The sequence below is a fragment of the Vicugna pacos genome, unplaced genomic scaffold (assembly GCF_048564905.1).
Source record: "Vicugna pacos unplaced genomic scaffold, VicPac4 scaffold_119, whole genome shotgun sequence".
In the NCBI taxonomy this organism is placed as follows: Eukaryota; Metazoa; Chordata; class Mammalia; order Artiodactyla; family Camelidae; genus Vicugna; species Vicugna pacos.
Genome location: NW_027328799.1, coordinates 134,231 through 158,240, shown reverse-complemented (window position 1 = coordinate 158,240; position 24,010 = coordinate 134,231). Strand labels below are relative to the sequence as shown.

The 24,010-nt window shown below is 42.6% G+C and overlaps 2 long non-coding RNA genes across 2 annotated transcripts in view; both read left to right on the top strand.

Moving 5' to 3' along the window:
- The first annotated feature begins 1,835 nt into the window (after window positions 1-1,835).
- LOC140695003 (uncharacterized) lies at window positions 1,836-14,621 on the top strand. The gene is made up of 5 exons (XR_012070681.1): window positions 1,836-2,065; window positions 11,324-11,471; window positions 12,710-12,769; window positions 13,491-13,685; window positions 14,432-14,621. It is a non-coding gene; the product is annotated as an uncharacterized lncRNA (long non-coding RNA).
- Window positions 14,622-17,296: 2,675 nt separating this feature from the next.
- The window catches only part of LOC140695004 (uncharacterized), a 48,269-nt gene continuing 41,555 nt past the window's right edge, over window positions 17,297-24,010 (top strand). Inside the window, exon 1 of the long non-coding RNA XR_012070682.1 lies at window positions 17,297-17,388. This is a non-coding gene — a long non-coding RNA (uncharacterized lncRNA). The remainder of the gene's footprint in view (window positions 17,389-24,010) is intronic.

Below are 24,010 nucleotides of genomic sequence, written 5' to 3'. Positions count from 1 at the left end.
TTAGGGGATTTACAGAGGCACTATGACCTGGTCTACGTAAACAGCTGTAAACCAAGATAATGGCGGACTAATATCTTGGAGAACCATCTTCCCCATGTCAACTTCAGGCTCCTTTTCTACTAAAAAGGGGAGGGGCTGTGGTTGGTTGTTGCAAACTTGTTGGTGTAGGAATTCTTTGTTCTTGGAATCCTTTGCAGCTGTCCACGTGGGTCAGATCATGGTGTTCCTGCAAAACCTGCAACAAAACAAACTTTTTCTATTCTGCAACTTGTTATCTTTATAGGAGTGCAAAGTGTTAATATCCTTAAAGCTCAGACTTTTGAGAATAGGCTCTCCTGTTTATTTCAGGCTAAAGGCAACACTGTTTTACAAAAAGTGCAGAGCTTGCAAGTCTAAGCCTAGATAACACGGCAGAGGGTTAAAGGAAAAGGAACAGATCCAATATGGAGTCAGATTTGTTCTTCTCTATTACAGTGACTTTTGGTGAGAGCTAAGTGGATGATTCCTGGGTGGGTCCTCCACTGTCCCAGGCTGGATTTCAGGCAGGATCCCTGCCAGATTCACCATGATTTTGGACCTAATCTACCACAGAGAAACTGAAAATTATTGGATTAAAATTACCTTTCAAAATCCCTTCAATTGCCTGTAAACTATACCACAGCAGGGGATGTCTCATTGGCCAGTCAACTGCCAGTCTCCCCTGATGCAAGGGACAAGCGTTGCGGCAAGATCCATGGTGGCCTGGCCAGTGCACCTTCCTACTTTGCTCTAAAGCTTTGGCTTCCTCACTTTGACACTTTAAAAGCTCCCTTCCCTCTTCCCTCTGGCCTGGTGTGAATGAACAAGTTCCCTGCACCCACCTGTGCTGAGTCCATGCCATGCACAAAGCCCCATGCACACAGCCCACCATCTGATGTCTAACCCTGGGATTAAGTGCATACTCTGAACTCCCCCACCCCAAAGGTCCGCGTGCCCAGTGCCTCCGCCCTAGGAGTCCAGATCACCATCAGGACCATCAACCACCGAAAGCCCAAGGCCAGTGGCTGGCAGTCTGGGATCAACCTGACCCATCAGGTCAGTTCAGGCACAGGCTGCGGGGATCAGGGTGCCAAGGCAGGAATTGGAACCACCTTCATCCCAGCCTGCCTCACCCTGTAGCCTCAGACATTAACTCTGAAGGTGCACACTAGGCTCGATACCCCACTGGTGGCAGTAGTCATCATTACTGGAGCACGGATTTCCCCACCCCAACCACAGGGTGAAGGGTGAGTGAGTGAGCTCAGGGTAGGGGTGCACTCAGATTTAAGGGGATCCCATGGTGTGGGGGTACAGGTTGAGAGGTGTGGGGCCCGATCAGAGTGGAAAAGACCTGGCTGAGAGGTGAGGGGGATAATTTCAGGATGTTGGGTGTCCTGTGCTGAGGCATGAGGGGTAAGCTTGTGGGTGTAGGGGCCATAGGTTAGGACCTAGCAGGATGGAGTGTCAGGGCAGGGACCATGGTGTGAGGAGAAGGAGCCCTGTCTTCAAGGTCTGGTGGGAGACTGGGCCTGGCCAGTGGTGGGAGGGTAGTAACAGGGAGGGGAAGTTGAGCAGGGAAAGTGGGGCTGGGTGGGTGAGGCCTGGCCTAGGGCAGTCGTGGTTCTAGTTCAATGCCAGGACCCAGTCGGTGGCTGGGTGAAGGCTCTGGGGATGGAGACCCGGCGGGACAAGCAGGAGGGGCCCCACCTGGCTCCTCCCGGCCCCAGCGGCCAGGGCCGGTAAAGCAGGAGACCCACCCGAGCAGTTTGCGCTGCGGGCGGGAGGAGGAGGGGCGCGCACGCGCAGACGGACAGACGCGCGGACGCCGGAACCCACCCAGAACGCGTGGAAGCTGGCGGCAGCCGGCTGCTCCTGGACCAGCTCCTGGAAGAGGAACACGGCCTGGGGCCTGGGCCGCCGCTTGCCCGCGGCTCGGCTGCCGCTGCCGGACAGTTAAGAGGGCGCTGGTGGGGGCGCGCTGCTCGGGGAGCCGGCGGGTGACGCCTGGGCTGTGCAGCTGAGGAGGCGCCCAGGGAGGGGTGCGGAGGTGAGGTCCCGGCCGCGCGTCCCGTTAGGACCCTGAGGCGGGTCCCAGCCGCCGCTGTGGTTCGTGGTAACCCCGGTATTAGTAGTTCCTGAACACCGTGGTTTTGCCGCCGCTTATACAGGGTTTAGGAGAGCAGGTACAGCCCCGGGAGTTGGGAGGGCGCCGGACGGTTCCAGAGCATCTCCGACTGGCCCTCAGACGATGGCCTGCTCCTTGCAGGTGGGTGCGGTGCGGTCGCGGGGCCTCGGATGGAATGGGGACTGCCCCATGAGAGCCCATGGATTTGCTCCCATCTTACCTGCGGCCTGACCTTGGGGGCGGCCTCTAAAGACCCAGGTTAGTGGGACTCAGGTTACAGGTCAGTCTGCTCCTGGGAGATGGGCTCGGTGCGATGAGTGTGCTGGGATGGCTGCAGCAGCAGCGGGAAATTGTTGCAACCCCCGCGCTCTCACAGGGCAGCCCCAATCCCGCCATCGCAGCTGCCGCCTTTCCCTGACAGCACAGCACCCGCCTTCCAGGAGCAGGCTGACCTGTAACCTGAGTTCCACGAACCTGAGGCAGCAGAGGCCAAGCTCAGGCCATGCGCTGGGGAGTTTGAAGCAAATCCAAGGGCTCCCATGGGCAGACCCCATAACCCGCCACTGCCTTCAACCACACCGTGCCCTCCTCCCGAGAGCAGGCTGACCTGCGGACCGTGCCTGGAGCAGCAGAGGCCGAGCCCTGGACAGGCCATGGGGGAGATGGGGGCAAGTCTACCAGCTTGCCAGGTCGCTGCCCATCTCCCTGCCGCTGCCCCAGGTTTGTGGATCAGTTGTTTTCAAGTCAGTGGTTTCCTGAGATGCAGGCGTGGTGCAGTCAGGTGGCGGGGGCTGCAGGGAGGGGTGCTGCCCCAAGGGGAGCAGGTGGACTTGCTCCCATCTCCCCTAGGGCCAGACCTGGGGACGGCCTCTGCTGCCCCAGGTTTGCAGGATGCATGTCATGTCACCCTGTCCGTGGGAGGAAAGCTCAGTGTACTCGGGGCAGCCTCAGTGGCTGACAAGGATTTTAGAAGTGGGCTCTAGCCCAGCATAACTAACTCTCCTTTCTTCTCCTGCTTCCTCAGTTGGTGGCTGTATCAGCTTTTTCATTATAGGTTATTGCTAGATAATGAACATAGGTTTCTGTGCTATATAGAAGAAACTTAATTTAAAATCTCTTTTTATATATAGTGGCTGACATTTGTAAATCTCGAACTCCCAAATTTATCCCTTCCTATCCCCTTTCCCTGGTAACCTTGATTGTTTACTAAGTCTGCAAGTCTGTTTCTGTTCTGTAGATGAGTTCACAGTGTCTTTTTCTCTCTTTTGTTACATTGCACATATGAGTGGTATCATTTGGTATTTTTCTGTTTCTGGCTGCTTTCACTTAGAATGACGATCTCTAGCTCCATCCATGTTGCTGCAAATGGTTTTATTTTGTCCTATTCATGGTAGAGTAGTATTCCAGTGTATAAATATGCCACAACTTCTTTATCCAGTCATCTGTTGCTACATTTAGCTTTCCTCCATGTCTCGGCTCTTGTATACAGTGGTGCTGTGAATACTGGTGTGCAGGTATCTTTTCACATTGGAGTTCTTTCCAGTTATATACCCAGATGTGGGATTGCTGGGTCATAGGGTAAGTCTACTTTTAGTTTTTTCAGGGATTTCCATGCTTTCCATAATGACTACACCAAACTAGATTCCCACCAGCAGTGTAAGAGGGTACCCTTCACTCTACAGCCTCTCTAGCATTTATCATTCATGAACTTTTGAGCGATGGCCATTCTGAATGATGGGAGCTGATACTTAATTATAGTTTTGATTTGAATTTCTCAGTTTATTAGTGATATCGAGCATTCTTTCATGTGCCTATTGGCCAATTGTGTCTTCATTGGAGAAATGCTTGTTTAGGTCTTCTGCCTATTTTAAGATTGAGTTGTTTGTTTTTTTGTTATTAAGTTGTATGAGCTGTTATATATATTCTGAAAATTAAGCCTCTGTTAGTCGTATCATTTGCAAATATTTTCTCCCATTCGTAGGTTGTTGTTTCCTTTTGTTTTACTTATGGTTGTCTTTGCTGTGAAGAAATTTATGAGTTTAATTATGTCCCTTTTGTTTATTTTTTCTCTTATTTCCATTGCCTGGGTAGATTACCCTAGGAGAATGTTGCTAAGATTTATGTCAGATAATGTTTTGCCTATGTTTTCTTTTAGGAGATTTATCATGTCTTGTCCATCTGCATCTTAAGCCTGTACTCAACATCTGTGCTTCAGTTTTGAATTTTGAGCTTCTTAGAGAAAACCTACTCTTAGCTCATACGTCAGATTCAACATGTCTAAAGCTGATTTCATAATCTTTTTTCTTGCAGCGTCTCCACTTATTCAGTGGGATAATCATTCTTTCGGTCTTGAATACACAAAGGCTTGGAGTGGTCTTTGATTTATCTTTCTCTCACCACCCTCCACATTTTGTCAGCTTCTTGAACTGTATGTTTTTGGTTTCAAGTGTCTATTCTGATTGCTGATACTCTGATGAAGAGCTTTCATCCCTGATACATGAATTTTTCCTTCTGCTGAATCCTTGGATATTCTCTCCCCCCCTTTCAGTCAACCTACAGTTTTGGTGCTCCCACATCTACAGTCAAGTCAAAGACTTAACACAACCAGATCTCAGCCAGGGAGTCTCGACCCTTCATCATTTTGGACTTACCTTATTTGTTCCAATCATTATGTAACTTAGCCTCCTAGGGTAACCTGTGCCTTATTAAAAACCAGGAGTCACCAGCCTTTTCCTATCCAGTCCTCAGTTAAAACAGCTTAGAATTGCCCTGAGAACTAGTTGGAGCCCCATCCCCTTCATAGAGTCTTCCCTATTTATTCCAAATACTTCTAGCTCCTCTTTGTATTCCTGTACTGTTTATGATCAGTAGTCTGTAATCTTGGATTTGAGTACTGACTTGGTACCATTCCTGGGTGGTTTCCAATGTGTCTCCTCACTTAGCTGGTAACTGGAGAAGACTCACTTGTTCAGCCTCCTTTATACCCCTCACCCTGCTTAGCATCGGGCAATAACAGGCATCCAGGCAGTGCTTACCTTCTTTATTTATTCGCAGTGGTGGTGGTGTGGATTATAGCTAATAACTATTAATTCAGTGTTGCAATTAAAAAAGAAAGCCAAGAAAATCCATAAAACTTTATCTCCATGTTCAGTTTAGTGCTTTACCTCAATAGTTTTCTTAAGACTGTGTTTACATTCACATAGTGTTCAGTGCTTGTACAGTTCCCTGAAGCAAGCAGGTGAGATGTCCTTATGTTTGACTTTCATGTTACATTTCATATTGGATATATTTGTGCAATGACAAAACCTTCTTTTATAAGTAAACAGCCGGAAGCCCAGAGAGACTAAGAGCCTAACCCAGGGTCACCTGGTTAGTGTTTGGCACAAGCCAGGACCGCAGTTCACATCTTCCAGCTGATCCTCTTCCAGTGCCTTTTCATTCCACTGCTGGGAAATGTAGCCCCATCAGCCAAACGGCCAAGTCACATTGCTGCCCCTTTACCTGCCAGTGATGGCAGTGCTTCAAAAAGTGGCAAAGGAAAGGTCAGAAATAGGAGTGATAAAAGACATGGAAGTGCTGGAAATGGATCCTCAACCTCCTCCTCCCTACTTGAGCGCCACACAAGTGTCCCACTCTGACAGTGCTGTTCATTGTTTATAACATAGCCTTAAAATCAGACTGATCTTTTATAGGACATGCTTTTATCCTGGTCCCTTTCCTACTAGTAGTCACCGTCATGGGCAGAAAGTGCCTGGCTGTGCTGTTTGTCACGTAGGTGGGAGGGAAAGTGGGAGAGGGAGTTGGTTGAACTGAAGCCGAGCTTTTTACAGCTCTGTTGTTCTAGGACCAGAGCAGTTCCACTCTTGCTTTCATCACCTCTCCACCTCCGAGTCCCAGCCACCCATTCCTGCCTGCTTCCCCACATGCCACATCCTGGGGGAGGACAGAGTGTTGGGCAATGCCCCCTCCGCCCTCTGCTCTGGGAGGTGCAGGAGTCTGCATTAACTTTTGAGCTGTTTTGGTAATTGGGCTTTTCCAGCTTTTCTAGACATCTCCTTTCCAGCTCTGAGAAATTGGAGATGTAACTTAACCATACATGGACTATACTAATGTATTCAGTGACATTAGTGTCATGTTGTCTATAATTGTGTTCTGTGACTGGGTAGGAGGTTTTTTATCTCACAGGATGCTTCACATCTAATTCTAAAGTCCTAGAGGCTTGCAGGTGTAATCCAAGTTCTTACATGTCTGTAAGGTAGACATGAACATTATTTGATAATATGACCATATGTTCATAGATTACGGTTAGTCCACCGGCTCTGTATCTAATGAAAGTTTAAATACCAAACGCTTGAAGAAAATTTGCGGGCCATGTCTTTTTGCCTGTAAGTAGTTGCAAAAACTGAAATCACAACTCTACCACAAGCCACAGTGTTTCCCAGTAGAGAAAGCCCTCTAATTTTACAACCTCTAAGTAATGCAGTGGTTCTTTGAGTGAGATGAGGGATGCCAGAGTATTTTTTGGGACACTAGTGTGGCATGACAAGTATTCTGGGACTGGTTACAGTTGAATCTCTACTTCCTATATCCTGGACTGATTACAGAGGCAATGTTAGTGCGGTAACTATCTTGTGAATGCAAGTGTAGCTAGGAAGACAACAGAGAAAATAGAAGGGATACAAAGTAATGGAGGGACTTCATAGCAGTACAAATGGTGACTTTGACACCACCAGCTGCTGATGTGAACTTGGCAAGAATTTGTGAGAAGTGGTGGGTGTCATTGCAAGCAGGAGAGTCCTGCAGCTTTTGGGGTGAACAGGCAAAGGGGAGAGCAGAGATGGTGGCTATCCAGGGGCTATTTTTGTCCTGAATGTGAAAATGTCCAGTCCCCTGTTCAATTTTGCAGCCACAACTTCACATGACTCAGGGCATTATTTCCACCAGAATACCATAAAAATATAAACAACCTCTGTTTCCCAAAGTGTTTGTTCTCGATCTGAGATGACTGTCCTGTGCTGGTAGGTAAGTGGGCGATGGGGCCTATTACATCACCCCCTTTCACTAGAAGTCTACCTCGCTGCTTTTCAACCTACTCCTAGAGGTGCTGTCATTCTGTTACACCTAGGCCTGTAAGACCGTCTTGCCTGAATCCTCACGTGAAGAGGGATGGTTATGTGCAGTTTTAAAAAATTGCTTGGGTCATGTGGTCCTTTGTTCCTTCCATTGGAAATCACTATTCCAGAGCAAATAGTATGCATCTATACAAACTATATTGTTTGTAAGATGTCTTTAGAGGTTTTGCAGTAGGTTTAAATATTTGCTTGGTGATGGCATCTTGATTGATTGAAGGAGGCAACCCTCACTAGGGGCATTGTGTGCTTTCTGTCTGAGAGTTCCTTTACTGGCAGCAGAGTGTTCGTAGGCAGAGTTAGAAAGTTACCTGGTCTGAGAAGCCGAATTTGCCCGCAGCTGGGAATTGGCGGAAGAGTCTGTTATGGAAGGAAAGCTTTAGGATTATCTGGTAGCAGAGTTCTGGGATCCAAACCCTGGGAAACCTCAGCTTTTGTAGAGTATGTTCTGTAACAATAGGCTATAGGATAATTTTTACACTTGTTATAGGATGTAGAGTTGGGGAAAGGCTTAAAAGTGCAAGAACCTTAAAAGAGAATCTCCGAATATTTTAAAGAAGACAGTTCTCAGAATGAGAGCTTTTCTGGAAAAGACTAGCTCTTCACTTCACAGGGGAAGCAGGGAGCAGGTGTAACTGCACTTACGGTAACTTCAAAGGTAAACCTTACCCTCCCACTTAGCTGTTTCCTGGTGTAGGTTCATCTCCCACATCTGTAGTTTTAGACCTGATGTGTCATTTTCTGGTACTCCATTCTGCTTCTTAGTGAGAGACTGACCCAAAGTCACATAGCAATTGAAAAATTGCGCAAAGGTCTTTATTGTTAAAAATGTGGACCTGTGGCAGGGTGCTGCATTTGCAAGTGACTTTCAGTACAGAGACCACTGAAAAGAATGCAGTGTTATTTCTTATTTTATTCCTTTAAGCCTTTGAATAGAAGGTTTTCTTTGCAGAGTGTCTGGAGTACATCAGAACAAGCAGGAACTAAAATAGCTTTAAGAAAGCTCCAGTATAGACGTTGCTTATAGTGTGGTATCTGTCTTATGTTAATTCTTTAAAGCAGGAAGTTGTAACTCTCAATTTCTTAAGCAAATATAAACATTCTTGACTCTTATTGACGTTCTTTGTTGGGTGAAGCTGCTTTTGCTTCCATTCTGAGCATTGAAAGGCCTTCTATGATACTTCTACCACTCCTCAGTATTTTATTTTCCCTCTGTTGTGAACTTGTTTTTAAACTTGAAGCATATATAAATATCACTAACTTGATACATATGTAGATATTCTGTGTTACATACTCAGAAAGTTTGTGTACATCACACGTATCTACATAATTCCCCCCTTTCCAACTGTGTTCCTGATGAAAGGATGGTGGGAAATGGCATTATGGGGATATGTCTTACAGTACACAGTGTTTCCCCTGTTCCCTCTACCATATCTGGATGTTCTTTCATCTTTCAGCTTCTAGACTTACTAGCTCTTTTTCTTAAGCCAGGTGTATCTCATCCCCCTGCGCACACACACATGTGTACACACACACACACACACACATTCTACTGTAGGGAGTAGTGTGCACCATCCAATTCTCCCACTCCAGCTCTGGACCCACCCACTGGAGGCAGTGTCTTGCACGAATTAATTTGTAAGTTGCTTTTTAAAACTCGAGTGGTCAGGAAATAGGACTGATATCCACACCTAGTAGGCAGACCCTCAAGGACAACTTCTATGGTTAATGCCAGGTTATCTTAATGTTTGAGTACCTGGGTTTCATGTCTTCCTGTGCCACCTGTGTGACCCATGATTCCCACATTTCTGTCTCCTGCTAGAATTTTTCTCTCCAACTCTGGACTCTTACAATCTTCTGCTGATTTGACATCTTCACTTGAAACTCTGATATCTTAAAAGCAACATGTGTAAAAACTGAGCTCTTTGTTCTCCTACACCCCAAACTGGTTCTTACTGCAACCTCCCCCATTCAGTTAGTGGAAACTTAATCCATCCAGCTGCTTGGGTCAAAAAACTTGGAGTTATTCTGACTTTCACTGACATACCACATGAATTCTGTCAATAGATCTGGTTTAACACTGCCTTTAAAACATATCCAGAACCCAGCCACTTCTCACCATGGTTCCTGCCTCCACTGCTGCTTCCCTACCCTGAGCCACTGTCCTCTCCTCCTGCACAGCCCTTCTCAGAGGCTTCCCTCCTTTCATCTCTGACCCGTTTCGACTATTCTCACCTGGCAGTCAAGTGAGCCTCGAAAACCTAAGTTAGATTGTGTCGTCCTTCTGCAGTGCCTCCCCATTTCACTCTGGGTAAAAGCCACAGTCCTTACAACGTCCTCCAAGGCCATACAGGATCTGCACTGACCCTTCTCCGCAGCTCCAGCCGTGCCCCCATTCTGGAACATGCGAAGTGCACGCTGGCCTCGGTGATGGTTATTCCGTCCACCTGGGACTTCTCACCTCCAAGTCTTAGTTCTAACCTCAGTCCTCAGTGTGGCCTGCTCTGGTATTTAATACAACATCACCCTCATCCCATACCCTAAACTCTCTTTACCTTGCCCTTTTTTGATTTTTCCATGGTTCCTCTTTCCTAACATGCCACCTCCTCTGCTGCTCTGTTGTGTGAATTGTCATCTCCACCCCCATCCCAGCTAGACTCCAACAAAGCTCCGTGAGGACAGGACTTTTGTATTGTTTATTTATCTATTCCAACTGCCTAGACTAGTCCTGGGTACATAGTAGGCAATCAAAAATTATTTGCTGAATAAATTAAAAGACTATTTTAAAAATGAATCATCCTTTCAGGAATGGGTGAGGATAGGAAGCTGCATCAAGGACAATGGTGCAGTAAATAATGATATTTGCCTGTTGTTCTTTGTGTGATTTATATATGTGTTTTAGTCTTAATTTTGTATCCCAGTTTCTTAATTTAATATCTGTATTAAGGTGTAATTTACAGGCCATAAAATTCACACATTATAATTGTACAAGTCAGCCATTTTAGCTATTTCTAGATTTGTGCAACTTTGTCCTCACAAAGTCCCCTTGTGTCCGTCCATATGCAGTTTGCCCCCCCTCAGTGGCACCCTGATTTTATTTCTTTTTTTTTTTTGGCAATCACATCTCAAACGGATAATTTACACAGCAGTACTAATATAGCTTTGCACTTTTAGAAATGACACACTTAAATATGAAATTAGCGGTCATTGCTGAATGTAGGTAGCAGTATCAGACATTGGTGAGAAGAATGGACCTGAGTGTCAGACTGGCTGCAGTCTTACCCAGCTCCACCATTTACCAAGTTACCCAAATTATTTTCTGCCTCAAGCTCTTTATCTGTTATATGGGGGTAATAATAGCAGCTTACAGAGTTGTTGTGAGGATTAAGCAAACAGGGAAACAAAATTTAGTATAGTGGCCTGCTTATGTTATTACCTAAGAAATAGCCTTGCAGGTAGAGGGCAAAATTCAAATCAGTTTCTAAAGTATATGTAAAATATAATCCAGTTCCTGCCTGGTTTGTAAACACTTATGCCTACTGAAGAATTTAAAAGCAGGCTAATTTCCAACAGAAAAGATCATTTCTCAGCATTTCTTTCAAAGAGAGCTGCAAAATCACTTTTACTAACTAAATGTTCCATGCCCAACTCTGACAGAAATTTGACAACAGGGACGTAATTATCTACATTTTTGTTAAAATGATGCTGACCATCAGGAAGTGTTCTCAATTATATTTTAGCCTTTATGCTGAGAAATACTGTGAGACTTCTTCTAAATTAATGGGTGGGGGCATTCATTGTAGCTCTTGTAGCCTGATAAGCCTGCACTAAATTATCTTTTTTAAACTTTTAATTAAAGTAATAAATTAATTTTTTGCTGGGGGGTGGTAATTAGGTTTTTATTTATTTATTTTATTTTTAGAAGAATTACTGGAGATTGAACCCAGGCCCTTGTGCATGCTAAGAACATGATCTTTCACTTGAGCTATACCCTCCCCCCTAAATTATCTTTAATAAGGTCTTTTTCTCTGTTTTGTTACTTTATGTACAGAAGCACAAAGCAGGGTCATCAGAAGCCTCTCAATCACAAAGATGATAGTAGTGAAAAACATTGCACAGTGACAGTGAATCCTTGGCATATGAAGAAAGATTGTAAAGTCCTGAATGAATTAAGAAGGTATTGTTACCTTAACATACATGTAAGCATGGCTCTCTTACCTTTATTTTTCACTTTATAATGAAAATAATCCCCACCTGTCAAGGTTGCTTTGTTTGATAGAGGGAATATCTAAACCCTTTTCTGCAAGTTTTTTAAATAAGTAAGAGCAGTTAATTTATCAGAATTGTGAATGGTGTAATCTGGTCTGTGTAGTATGGTAGCCACCAGCCACATGTGGCTATTGTGAATTGAGATGTTCTATAAGTGGAAAATACATAATAGATTTTCAAGACTTTGTACAACAAAAATAATGTAAAATATTATTAATAAGTTTTAAAAGTGTCAATCACACTTTTGAAATGATAGTATATTGGATATTTTGGGATAAATGTAATTATTACTGGAATTAATTTCACTTGTTCCTTTTTATTTTCTAAATGGGATTACTGGAAAATTGTGACTTGCACTATGTTTCTATTGACAGTGCTGGCTTCTAACTTATTGCAAATAATATGAAAAGAAAACTTTGATTAAAAATTTTGTAATTGAGTAGTTGATTTGCATCATATTAGTTTCAGGTGTACAAAACAGAGGCTCAACATTTTTATAGATTATATTCCATTTAAAGTCACCATAAAATAATGGCTATATTTCCCTGTGCTGTATGATACAGCCCTGTAACCTATCCATTTTATACTTAGTACTTTTTACCTCTCAATCCCCTAACCCCTTCCTGCCTCCCCTCTTCTCCTTCTCCCCATTGGTAACCACCAGTCTGTTCTGTGTACCTGTGAGTCTATTTCTGTTTTATTATAGTCATTAATTTGTTTTATTTTTTAGATATACATATAAGTTAATACATAGAATATTTGTTTTTCTTTCTCTGACTTATTTCACTTAGCATAATACCCTGTAGGTCCATCCATGTTATTGCAAATGTCATTATTTTATTTTTTAGTGGCTGAACAGTATTCCATTTGTGTGTGTGTTCATGTGTATATATGCGTGTGTATATATATGCATACATGTATATATACATATATATATATATATATATATATATAATATACCACAACTTCTTTATCCAGTCATCTGTCAGTGAACATTTGGGTTGTTTCAGTGTCTTGGCTATTTTAAATTGTGCTGCTGTGAACATTGGGGTGCATGTGTCTTTTTGAATTAAATTTTTCTCCAAACATATATCCATGAATGGGATTGCTGGATCACACGGAAGTCTATTTTCATTTTTTTATGGAACCTCTTTTCTGTCCTCCATAGAGGCTGCACCAATTTACATTCCCACCAACCGAGTAGGAGGGTTCCTTTTTCTCTTAAAAGGTAAAAAATTCTCTACATTTACCTACTTTCCTTTCAGTTTAGGACACAGTTTGGCAAAAGCAAGATAGAATTTAATAGGAGTAAATACAGTATTTATTTTGAATGTCCATGCATTATGGATAGATATGTTATTGATGAGTTGGTTCCCTATTTTTGTAGGTGCAGATGTTTTTATAGCTTCACAGACATTTCAGTCTTGCAGAGAGAAAAATTTCTTTGTATTTTGCTGAACTTGTCCGGGTGTCTTTATCGGATTTGGTCCAGGCCTGCAGAGGTGAATACACATCCAAACCTGAACCATTTGAATGTCTGCAAGATATTAAGAGTCTAGAATATCAGATCTGGACTGTGACTCTGGTAAATGACATCAGTGACTGGACTCAAGAAAACTCCATTTGAGGGCAAAACCTTTCATAAGCCAAAAAGGCTTTGAAACTGTGGCAAAGCCAGAGACTTTTGTGCGCCACTTATGGCCACAAACCCATGAGGACAACCACAGGCCTTCTGGAGTGCCAAGGAAATTCCATGTGAGGAGTCCAGCACTCACAGGAATCCAACAAGTCCCTGTCTGCCAGAGCACCTTCATTGCTACTGTGCTGTTTTGAGTAAATGTCTTTTCATCAGGTTCAAATTGGTTTGTTGTTATTTTTTTGCATAAAAAAACAAATTCTTGTTCCCTGGTGTAAGTAAAAGCCTAACACTTTCTGATTTCTTTTGACAGAGAAAATATGAGCCTGTGGATCTAACCTCATCTGTGATGGTCTGCAGCTGGGAGCAACCAGATCAGTGTCAGTCCCCTTGCAGCCATTGGCTGGGAGCCTGCATGTTCCTTGGAATGGTATTTGAAACATGTCACACTAGCCGTGCCTTTGCTGTGGGCTGGGAGGCGAGTCAGTCAGAATCTGCATTATGGAATGTAAGTTTCAGATCCACAGCTAGGAGATCTTTTTTAATAGCCAGAGAATATAGTCATAAATATATCTATTAATGTATTTATGCAAGAACCTTTTTAAAGATTTTTTTATTATAAAAAGTTACCCCCAAAATTGAAAGTGAAAGAACAGTGGAATTAAAAACCATCTGTACCTTAATTATATATAAAGGATCATAAAATCCTTCTAAACTTTTTTTTGTTCAAATGAAGATATTTTTCCCTTCCAAAAAGGAAAATTATTATTTCACATTTTTTTGTTTCCTCCTTTTATTATATATTCCATATCAATAAATATAAATCTTTTAAATCCCTTTTAATGGCTGTTTAACAATATATTGAACAGATATGTAAATAGTTCTAGGTTTCAGAAATTTAAAAATTTGTCATTACAATACCACTGCAAAGAATATTTTGGTGTTTCTATTTTTAGTTACTAATTTGGACTAAAAATTAACAAGTTTGCTTTTCTTTATCTAAAACATTGGTTATTTTATGAAGGAACTGTAAGGAATTTAAAAAACTTTTCAGTAATTTCAACAAAGAAATTATCTTTAAGGCAAAAATGTATGATGTATTGCAAATCTATTTTTATTATATCTTCACTTTTACCAGTGTGACATATGTGTGTGTTTGCACAAGTGCTTTAACTACCAGCAACGTAGGAAAAATCTGTATACTAAAAATGTGAAAATATTTTCCTGGTTTGTGTTTTCATTCTCCCAATATAGGTTTTGGATGACAAGCTTGTATTTGCAAAAGTACACCCCCTATGGGAGGTGTTCTGTACATACGCTGAGATACTGCACATAATATTGCCTCTGAAGCCCAATGATTTGAAAACCCGGTCCTCAGCCTTTGATAACTTCCGCTGTTTGATGAAAGTCCTCCAAGTGGATGAAAGTATCAACAACCGGAACAAGAGTTTTTCATTGCCCTATTTGAGAAGAGCTCCATGAAAGACTTTTATATTCAGGATAGAGATACATTCTTCAATCCAACCACCAGAAACCGCATTGTAAGTCTAAACCGAGTTTAGCTGCTGTCTTGGGGGTGATTTAGAACCTGCTGTTGAATTATCAGTGATTTGGTTTGGTTGGTTTGATTTGGTTTTTAAAAGCTGCCCATAAAAAGGAAAAAAGAGAAAGAAAAGAAATATGCCTACAGATTCCTGTTAGGATAGTAAACAGTGGCTGGTTAGTTACCTTGTATAAGCCACAAGCTCTCTTAGAACATTTTTAGGTTTACTTCATCCTTTCTCAGATCAAGTATCAAGTAAGGGACAGTGTTAAAAAAAATTCAGGATTAACAGGTTTGTGAGCTCCAGGATTTGCAAGGCAGCTTTCCCTCCCCATGGTGTAAGTCAAATGGCAGAATTAAAATAAAGCACCTCATGTATCCTCCGGTGTTAACAGGAAAAGGCTAATCTTCTTGACCTTGTTTCTTCCTGGGTAAAATGAAGATAATATATCAGGAGGCGACAAGCTCATTTAAGGCAGGAAACATGTTGTCTTGTTCACTGCTGAATCTCAGGCACCGGGAAGGCTGAGTTTAACGAGTGAATGAATGAACTGTACTTCCCCCACAGTTACCATGTGGGACAGTGAGGATTAGCAGCTAAGAGCATAGACTCTAGAGGGGAGGGCACAGCTCAAGTGATGGGGCACATGCTTAGCAAGCATAAGGTCCTGGGTTCAGCCCCCATCACGTCCTCTAAAATAGACATATAACCCTAATTACCTCCCCACCCCCCACCAGAATTACCTTATTATCTCCCCACCACCAAAAAAAAAAAAAAAGAGAAGTGGCCAAGAGCGTAGACTCAAGCTGGAACACCTGTGTTGGTTTCTCGCTGTCGACCTTGTAAATGTCATTTACCCTCTGTGTCTATCAAGTTCCTCACCAATAAAATGGGGATAATTGTAGTACCCACCTCGTAGAGATGCTATGGGGATTAATGAATCTGTGTCAGTGATACAACTGCCCTGGCTTATATTAAGTACTATGCATCTGTCAGCTCTTTTCATAATTACTGACAGATGTTATTATCGACAAAAGACATATTAGTTCTTTGAAAGGGAAATGCATGTTAGACCATTTCATTTATCACTTTCTGTAATTCAGGCTTTTCCCTCTGAAATACCATTTTATGTCTGTACACTAGAAAGCCACAGGGCTTTCCAAATTTCATCTGTCTGGGTTCTTGTCATGATGGCAATACTGCAGATTGCTGACATTTTTTAGGGACTCTGTCTGAGATGACAGCAACCCCTCAAATTTAGGAGCTCTTCTCTAACTGATAACATCTCGCTAGAAATGAAGTTTTTATAATGTAACAGCTTCAGACGCTTAATGATGCCATAAATGCAAGGATGTTATATCTAAGCTCTTTAAATAAATCCTGTCATTGAAATAAAGGAAATACTATATTATAGCCCTCTATGACTTTGTTATCTTTGCTATCCATTTATCTGACTCTCTAAGACCAAAGAAAGCAAATACTAAGATTGATCATTACTACTATGTGGTACACGTATTTGTGGATGAAGACAATATTGAAATGCACTGTTTAAGATATTAAAATGGACACTAAACAGCTTCTTGATGCATATGCATGAACAGAACAGGGAGCTGGGTGCAGGGAGCAGACACTGAGCTTCCTGGATTAGAGACCCAGCTTAGCAGTCCAGCCCAGCAGTCCACATGTTTCATATTTATGTCCCAGCAAAATTAGCAGTGAGAGTCTTAAATGAACTTTGGGGACACTTGCAAACAGCTGTCATGATTACTATTGTGGGACACCAGGAATCTACAGTGTTTAGTTGGTATCTGTGCATAACCAGTTCTTTTCCACTAAAGCTTCTTGTAATTGCTGGTCCCACATCCAGGCTGAGGAATCATCTCATGTGGTGTTTGGGAGGGAGGTAAGTGGAGTCAGGACCCTTGTTAAGGCTGGGTGGGTAATAATCTGGTGCTAGTACAAGACAAAGGAAAGTAGGTCAGGTGGGAAGGAGAATGACTGGATTTAAACTTTGTTTCTTGAGTAAGCTAAATATATAACATCATGTCAAGTTACTTTGTTGTTTATATTCCATGTGCTGTCACCGAATAACTACTGAATTGTGGGGACAAAAATGCCTGGGTTTTAGAATTGACCCTGCCCCTAACCTGTCAGGGTCCAAGTTCCTCCGGGTGTCCAAAGAGGGGGCTGGACCATCAGGTGTCCCTCCACTGCAGCAGTTTGGGCACTTGGGTGGACTAGATTTTTGCTGTGGAACACTGGCCCGGTTGTAGAACATTAAGCATCTGCAAGGCTCTCACCAGGTACCCACGGTGGTCCCAGGACTGTGACATCCAAGCGTTCCTTTCCACCTACGTTTGCAAATGACCCTCAAGGGGTTAATATTAATCCTGGGTGAGAATTATGAAAAATTATATGGTACCTCCATCCCTCCTGGCAAGTGAGGGCCCCTTATTTACAAATGACCATGAAGTGTTAGCACCAAATTTTATCAACAGAACATGTGAACATTTTGTGACAGTGACGCTCACCTGTTTGCTTCTGATTCCCAGTGCCACTTCAGCCTCCGTCAGAGGACCTCAGCTGCCCCAGTGATCAGGGCCTTCTGTACAGGGAATGGGCTCCTCCTCGAAGCACAGACAAGCAGCAGCCCTTAGGTCTCATCAGGTGAGCTGTTGTGGAGAGCACCCCAGTGGGAAGGGCTCAGGGTTGTCCTCATGGCATCTGAGTGTGACAGTCCTCCAAGAGTGTTACCAACCAGGAAGCTCACAGGAGCTCTGAGCTTCGTTGCCCCAAGTTTTTACTGCAGGCTTTATTACAAAGCCATGATTTATTGGGTCACTACCGACATGGCTAACCCAAACCCTAACTGTAAGTCAAACCTTTCCTTAGCCCTAAATTTTGAGCCCCTTCCTCTCCTGGTGGCCACTCACTTGTCACAAAGCTCAAAGCCCCACTCCTCTAATCACATGGTTGGTGTCTCTGGCTGGCCAGTCCCCATCCTGAGTCATCTCATGAACACAAGCCATCCAAGGTTCCACCATGAATAGCAAAGACACTCTTATCTTGGGAAATTTCGAGGCTTTAGCGGTTGCTGCCTAGGAACTGGGAACAAAGACCTACCAAATTCTTCATTACATAGGAGTAAATGTTATATTTCATTTAAATTATAAAATAAGAGAGAAATTCTCACTGCTTTTCTGTATCTGCTGTTCGACACCGTTTCACTACACCACGTGATTGTAATGTCGCGCTCAGCATGTGTCTTCTCAGAGCACCAGCGCCGGCTGCTCCCCGGGGGCTTATGCTGTTTGGGCAAGGCTGCTGGGGGGATGGAGGCCAAGGACAACCGAGAAAACAAAAATAATCGTGCAAATAAGGAAACAATGTCAGATTGAAATGAAGAAATAACACAGTGTTGAGATGGGAGACTTGGGGGGAAGTGAGTTAAGAAAGCTATCTTTGAGTAGGTTACATGTGAGCTGAGATGGCGATAAGGAGGCTGGAATTTGAAGATCTGGGCAAAGTCACCCATGGAATAGAGGCAGCTTGTCCATTGGCCCCGAGGCACAAATGTGCTCAGCAGGTTTGTGGAGACACTGGAGCCAGCGCTGGTGAGAGTGATGAGACGCGAGGTTTAGAAGGGCATCAGGAGCACGGAAAGGAGTGTAGACTCTAAGCGCAGTGAGAAGCAGTCATGATAGCTTAAGCACTTAAGTAATTTTCTCTCACTCACATTTTGCAAAGATAATGTGGAGAATGTATGGCAGGGACCCAGGAAGCAGGGAGGCCAGGTAGGAGGCTCTTGGATTGGGCCAGTTGAGAGATGGTGGGAGCCAATGAGGAATGCATTTGGGGAGTGGGGCTGACGGGATGCAGATATGGGCTGGCTGTGGATGGTTAGGAGAAGAGGAGGGTCAAGGTAGCCCCAGGTCGGTCTGGAGCCAGGTGTCTGTTCTTTCTTATCTCAGTGCCCCATGCAGGTGCCCACCTACTTGGGCAAACCTCTTAACCTTCAAAGTGAGGGTTTTAAAACACTGAAGTCTATTTGTTGTTTCACATTTTATGGAAAGATTCAAACATGTACAGAAATTGAGAGAACAGTACAGCCAGCCTGCCTGGGTGTTATCAGTCACCCAGCTCCAGAATTATAAACTCAGAGTCACTGTTGTTGCATCTTTCATCTCCATCTCCTCCCCTCCCCCACTATGGGGTCATTTTGAAGACAATCCTACATAGCTTAACCTTTCATTAGTGAAATGACAAGGTCTCTTTCAAATAAAATTGGAATATTCCTTTTTTTTAGGGTTACAAAATAATTCCCTGCTTGTCACAAAAATACACTTTTAAGTAGTTTTGGGGTTGAAATCAAGATCCAGACAAGATTCAGACATTGCAGCTAGCATATCTCTCAAGTGCGTTCTAATCTATAATTTTCCTGTTTCTCATTTTCCTTGAAATTGCTGAGGGGTTTCTCTATTTCCTGTTTGGCTGATTTCATTCTCCCCTATGGTGTTAGACTTGTTTCTCCATCCTATGTATTGGCTTTAGCTAAGTGATTTAATCCTCCCCTAAAAGCTTGATCTGATTGAGGTTCAACTTTGTGCAAAAATAATTGTTATGTGAAGTTTTGTACTCCTGTCATAAGGTACATAATATTACATTTGACTCTCTTTTTTGTGATGACAGCAGCCAATAATGATTGTCACCCGGGATCATTATTTCATAAGGAATTTTATTTCATGTGGTCATACTCTAATTTCCTCCCTCAATTATCAGCAGGATCACAGTCCTGAAGAGGTACTTTCTCCTTAACCCGGGTTATCCTTTAGAACACAGTTTTAAAGGAGGATATTTGTTAATATGTAAATATTTAAAATTGATAATTTTTTTTTCTTTTTAATTTTTTTTTCTAATGGAGGTACTGAAGATTGAATCTAGGACCTTAAGCATGCTGAGCACACACTCTGCCACTGAGTGTACCCAATCCCCCTTGAGATTCATATTTATATGATATCTTCCTTCTGTTATTTTTGTTTTATGTTATACAGAATTTGAAGGCAGGGCAATGGGTTTGACCACTCTTTAATCATTCTTTATGGGCTTTTGGGGTTTGTGTGTGTGTTTGTGTTTGTAAAGAAAACAATTTTCCTACTATTTTAAGTATGTATTGCTAAGGCAATTATGTTGATCTTTTCCCTGATCCTGGTCCATGTATTCCCATGTTACTTCCCACTAGTGGCCCCATGAGCTCTGTGACAAGACTAGCATGTCGTTAATCCATGTGGAAGGAGATCTGAAGAGATTTATTCAAGGAGATGAAATTTGTAGACAATGTATTGGAAAGTATTGTGAAAGTTGTTCGTTAAGAGAAGGTCTGAGGTTGAATTATTAAGTGCACAGAAATCTAAGCTATGAAAAACCAAGACAATTATTAACTCCAGGAAAACGAAGTAGGGAAGAAAAGGTAAGACTAGCACAAATTGCTACAGCTTTGAATAGTCTGTACAGAGTAATAATAATGTAAATCAAGGATACTGAGCTGATGAAAATTATAATGTAATTGTATCAAAAGGTTGGAAGAATGAAGGTTTGGGTGTGTAGATGAGATGGGGTTTGAAAGAGAGCTGAATCCTCATTTTCCAAAATAGAAAGTTAAATAGGTGATACATAAAGCTGAAAAAGTCAGTAGGCTGTGTTACAAGGATATTAGTCAGAGAAAGGGAGTAAGTATTCCAAGAGTCAGCAGTAGGAGCTGAACGTGGTTGTTTCTGGCCAGGAAATGGGGCGGTTGATGGGAACTGCTCCTTTTTACAATCGGTGTTCGAGAACTGTTTGACTCTTTATTAAATGTATGGCATTACTTTGATAAAAAGAAATCAAAGCTGAATTTTGAAAAAAAAATTGGGGTGCTTTTGACAGAGAGAGATAACAATCAGGCAAAACTACATTTGAAGGGATCCTCATTATTCCTTGCCTTTCAGCAAGGACTAGGAGGCAGATATCTGTTTAAGGTTCAAAAATTCTGTCTGACCTTCCTGCCGACTTGTAACCTTTGGAAGTAATGAACTCCCCGTCACTGTAAATATCCAGGCAGAGGCTGCCTGACCAGCTCTCTAACTGTAGCAGGGTGTGTTTACCATTGGGCAGTTAGAGCAGGCAACTTCTAACATTCTTTCAGTTTTGAATTTGGCATTTTCAGGATGGATAGTTGATAAGAATGTATTACAAAAAGCTTAACAAGAAAGAGTCCAAGACATCTCAAACCCATTGCCAGGGTTTTCTCTGCCAGACACCATCCTGAGCCTGCCACCCGTGAGCCAGGCCACAAAGCCCAGTCACATGAGAATGAACACACTTTTTCGCTCCTATCTGATTTGGCATCGGGCTCAGCCCTTTTCCCCATGGAATGGTCCATGCCCAGGGCTCTGACTATGGAGCTGGTCTCACAGCAGCCCTGTGAGTGCTGGTCCAGCCTCCGGGGTTCCTGCGTGAAGTTTTCCAGGATTCCAGGCTATTCTCGGAGCTGAGTCCCCCCTAGGCTAAGCCCACGGAACTCATCTCAGCTCCAGACTGAGCCGGAAGCCTCAGAGAGAACTCAGAGCTGAGGAAATCCACAGGTTTTACCCAGCACTGCCAAGTCATCAGTGAGCCAGTTGAGGGAAGGTTCAGCAACAGCAAGACACACCTGAGCCGCCGTCTCATTGTTCCGCCTCATCCCTAAACTCTCTGTGTCTGCCTGTCTGTGTCGGTCTCCCTTTTAGGATCAGCCTGGCACCACTTAATGCCCTGCCTCCTTTCTTCTAATCTTGCCTCCCTGGCCTGTTCCATCTACTCCAGGTTAACTGAGAAGAGGTTTTAAAACCTAGGAACAACAGACGTGCTAGATACAAAGAATACAGGGCAGTGCCTTCCTCAGTCACATCCCTCCTGCCCTCTCCCATTCCCACAATGAGTTTTATAAATATTTTGTCAGACAGACATTGCACTCCCAGTTGTTATCATTATCAGCCATTTCCTTATTATCTGTGGTTTACGATGTATTTGCTCCAGGGACATTCCCGAGATAAGGCAGGAGCAGATGACTGAGCCACTTGTTGATGTCCACTTGTGTCAAGCCTGTTAAGAATGATTTTTGGGGGGATTTGTTGAATGTGCCAGACTGTCCAGTGAGTGGTGATGATTCCCTGCATCTGCTCTGGAGTCAGCCTCGTCCTCTCCTTTGCTCTGTTCTCATTTATCTCTCTTCAGCAGGTGAGCCAGTGATCTGTACTTCTATGATACATAAAACACTTCTTATTTCACGGTAGAATTTGGGGGTTGCTATGAAAACGCATATGTTTTAAGAGTGAATTGAGTCGGAGGATTAAACTTAAAGCCCCCTTGATTTAGAATCAGAAATTAATATGATGGAGGGAGGGTATAGCTCAGTGGTAGAGTGCATGTCTAGCATGCATGAAGTCCTGGGTTCAATCCCCAATGCCTCCATTTAAAAACAAATAAATAAACCTAGTTATGCCCCCCAAAAAAGAAAAAAATAAATTAACATGAGGATGAAGCTACAGAGTGATTATTTGTGTCTTCTGAAACTTCCTTCTGTCTTTCTGCAGGAAATTCTAAGGAGAGAAGTTCAGAATCTACTTTGCTTGGCTGGGCTATTACACTCAGATGCTCCTCCTGGCAGCAGTCGTGGGGGTGACTTGCTTTCTGTGTGGATATTTTAATCAAAATAACTGTACCTGTGGGTAATTGTCTTTATTCCTTGTTACCGTTCTTACTTAACTTAGAATGACATTCTCCAGGAGCATCCATGTTGCTGCAAATGGCCCTAAATTGTCAGTTTTTATGGCCGAGTAGTATTCCATTGTATAAATATACCACTTCTTTAGCCAGTCATCTGCTGATGGACATTTAGGCTGTATCCATGTCTTGGCTACTGTAAATAGTGCTGCTATGAACATTGGGATGCAGGTGTCATCCTGAAGTAGGGTTCCTTCAGGATACATGCCCAGGAGCAGGATTCCTGGGTCATATGGCAAGTCTATTCCTAGACATTTGAGGGAACTCAATACTGTTTTCCACAGTGGCTGCACCACACTGCATTCCCACCAGAAGTGTAGGAGGTTCCCCTTTCTCCACAGCCTCTCTAGCATTTGTCATTTGTGGATTTTTGAATGATGGCCATTATGACTGGTTTGAGGTGATACCTCATTGTAGTTTTGATTTGCATTTCTCTGATAATTAGTGACATTGAGCATTTTTTCATGTGCCCATTGATCATTTGTATGTCTTCCTTGGAGAATTGCTTGTTTAGGTCTTCTGCCCATTTTTGGTTTAGGTTATTTGGTTGTTTCTTATTAAGTCATTTGAGCTGCTTATATATTCTGGAGATCAAGCCTTTGTCAGTTTCATTTGCAAAAATATTCTCCCATTCTGTAGGTTGTCTTTTTTTTTACATATGGTGTCCTTTGCTGTGCAGAATCTTGTAAGTTTCTTTAGGTCCCATTTGTTTATTCTTGCTTTTATTTCTATTGCTTGGGTAGACTGCCCTAAGGGAACATTTCTGAGATGTATGTCAGATATTTTGCCTGTATTTTCTTCTAGGAGGTTTATTGTATCTTGTCTTATGTTTATCTTGCTGAAGAGACTGTCTTTATTCCATTGTATATTCTTGCCTCCTTTGTCGAAGATTAGTTGACCAAAAGTTTCTGGGTTCATTTCTGGGCTCTCTATTCTGTTCCATTGGTCTATATGTATGTTTTTGTACCAATACCATGCTGTCTTGATGACTGTAACTCTATAGTATTGTCTGAAGTCTGGGAGAGTTATTCCTCCAGGCTCTTTCTTTTTTTTCTTCAGTAATACCCTGGAATTTCTATGTCTTTGATGGTTCCATATAAATTTTATTGTGATTTGTTCTAGTTCTATGAAATATGTCTTGGGTAATTTTACAGGGATTGCATTAAATCTGTATATTGCCCTGGGCAGTGTGACCATTTTAACAATATTGATTCTTGCAATCCAAGAGCTTGGGATACCTTTCCATTTTTTAAAGTCTTCTTCAATTACCTTCGCCAATGGTTTATAGTTTTCTGTGTAAAATTCTCTCACCTCTGTGGTTAGATTTATTCCTAGAAATTTTATTACTTTGGGTGCTATTTTAAAGTGTTTTATTTCTTTACTTCCTTTTTCTGTTGATTCACCATTAGTGTAAAGAAATGCAACTGATTTTTGAACATTAATCTTGTAACCTGCTACCTTGCTAAATTCTTCGATCAGCTCTAGTAGT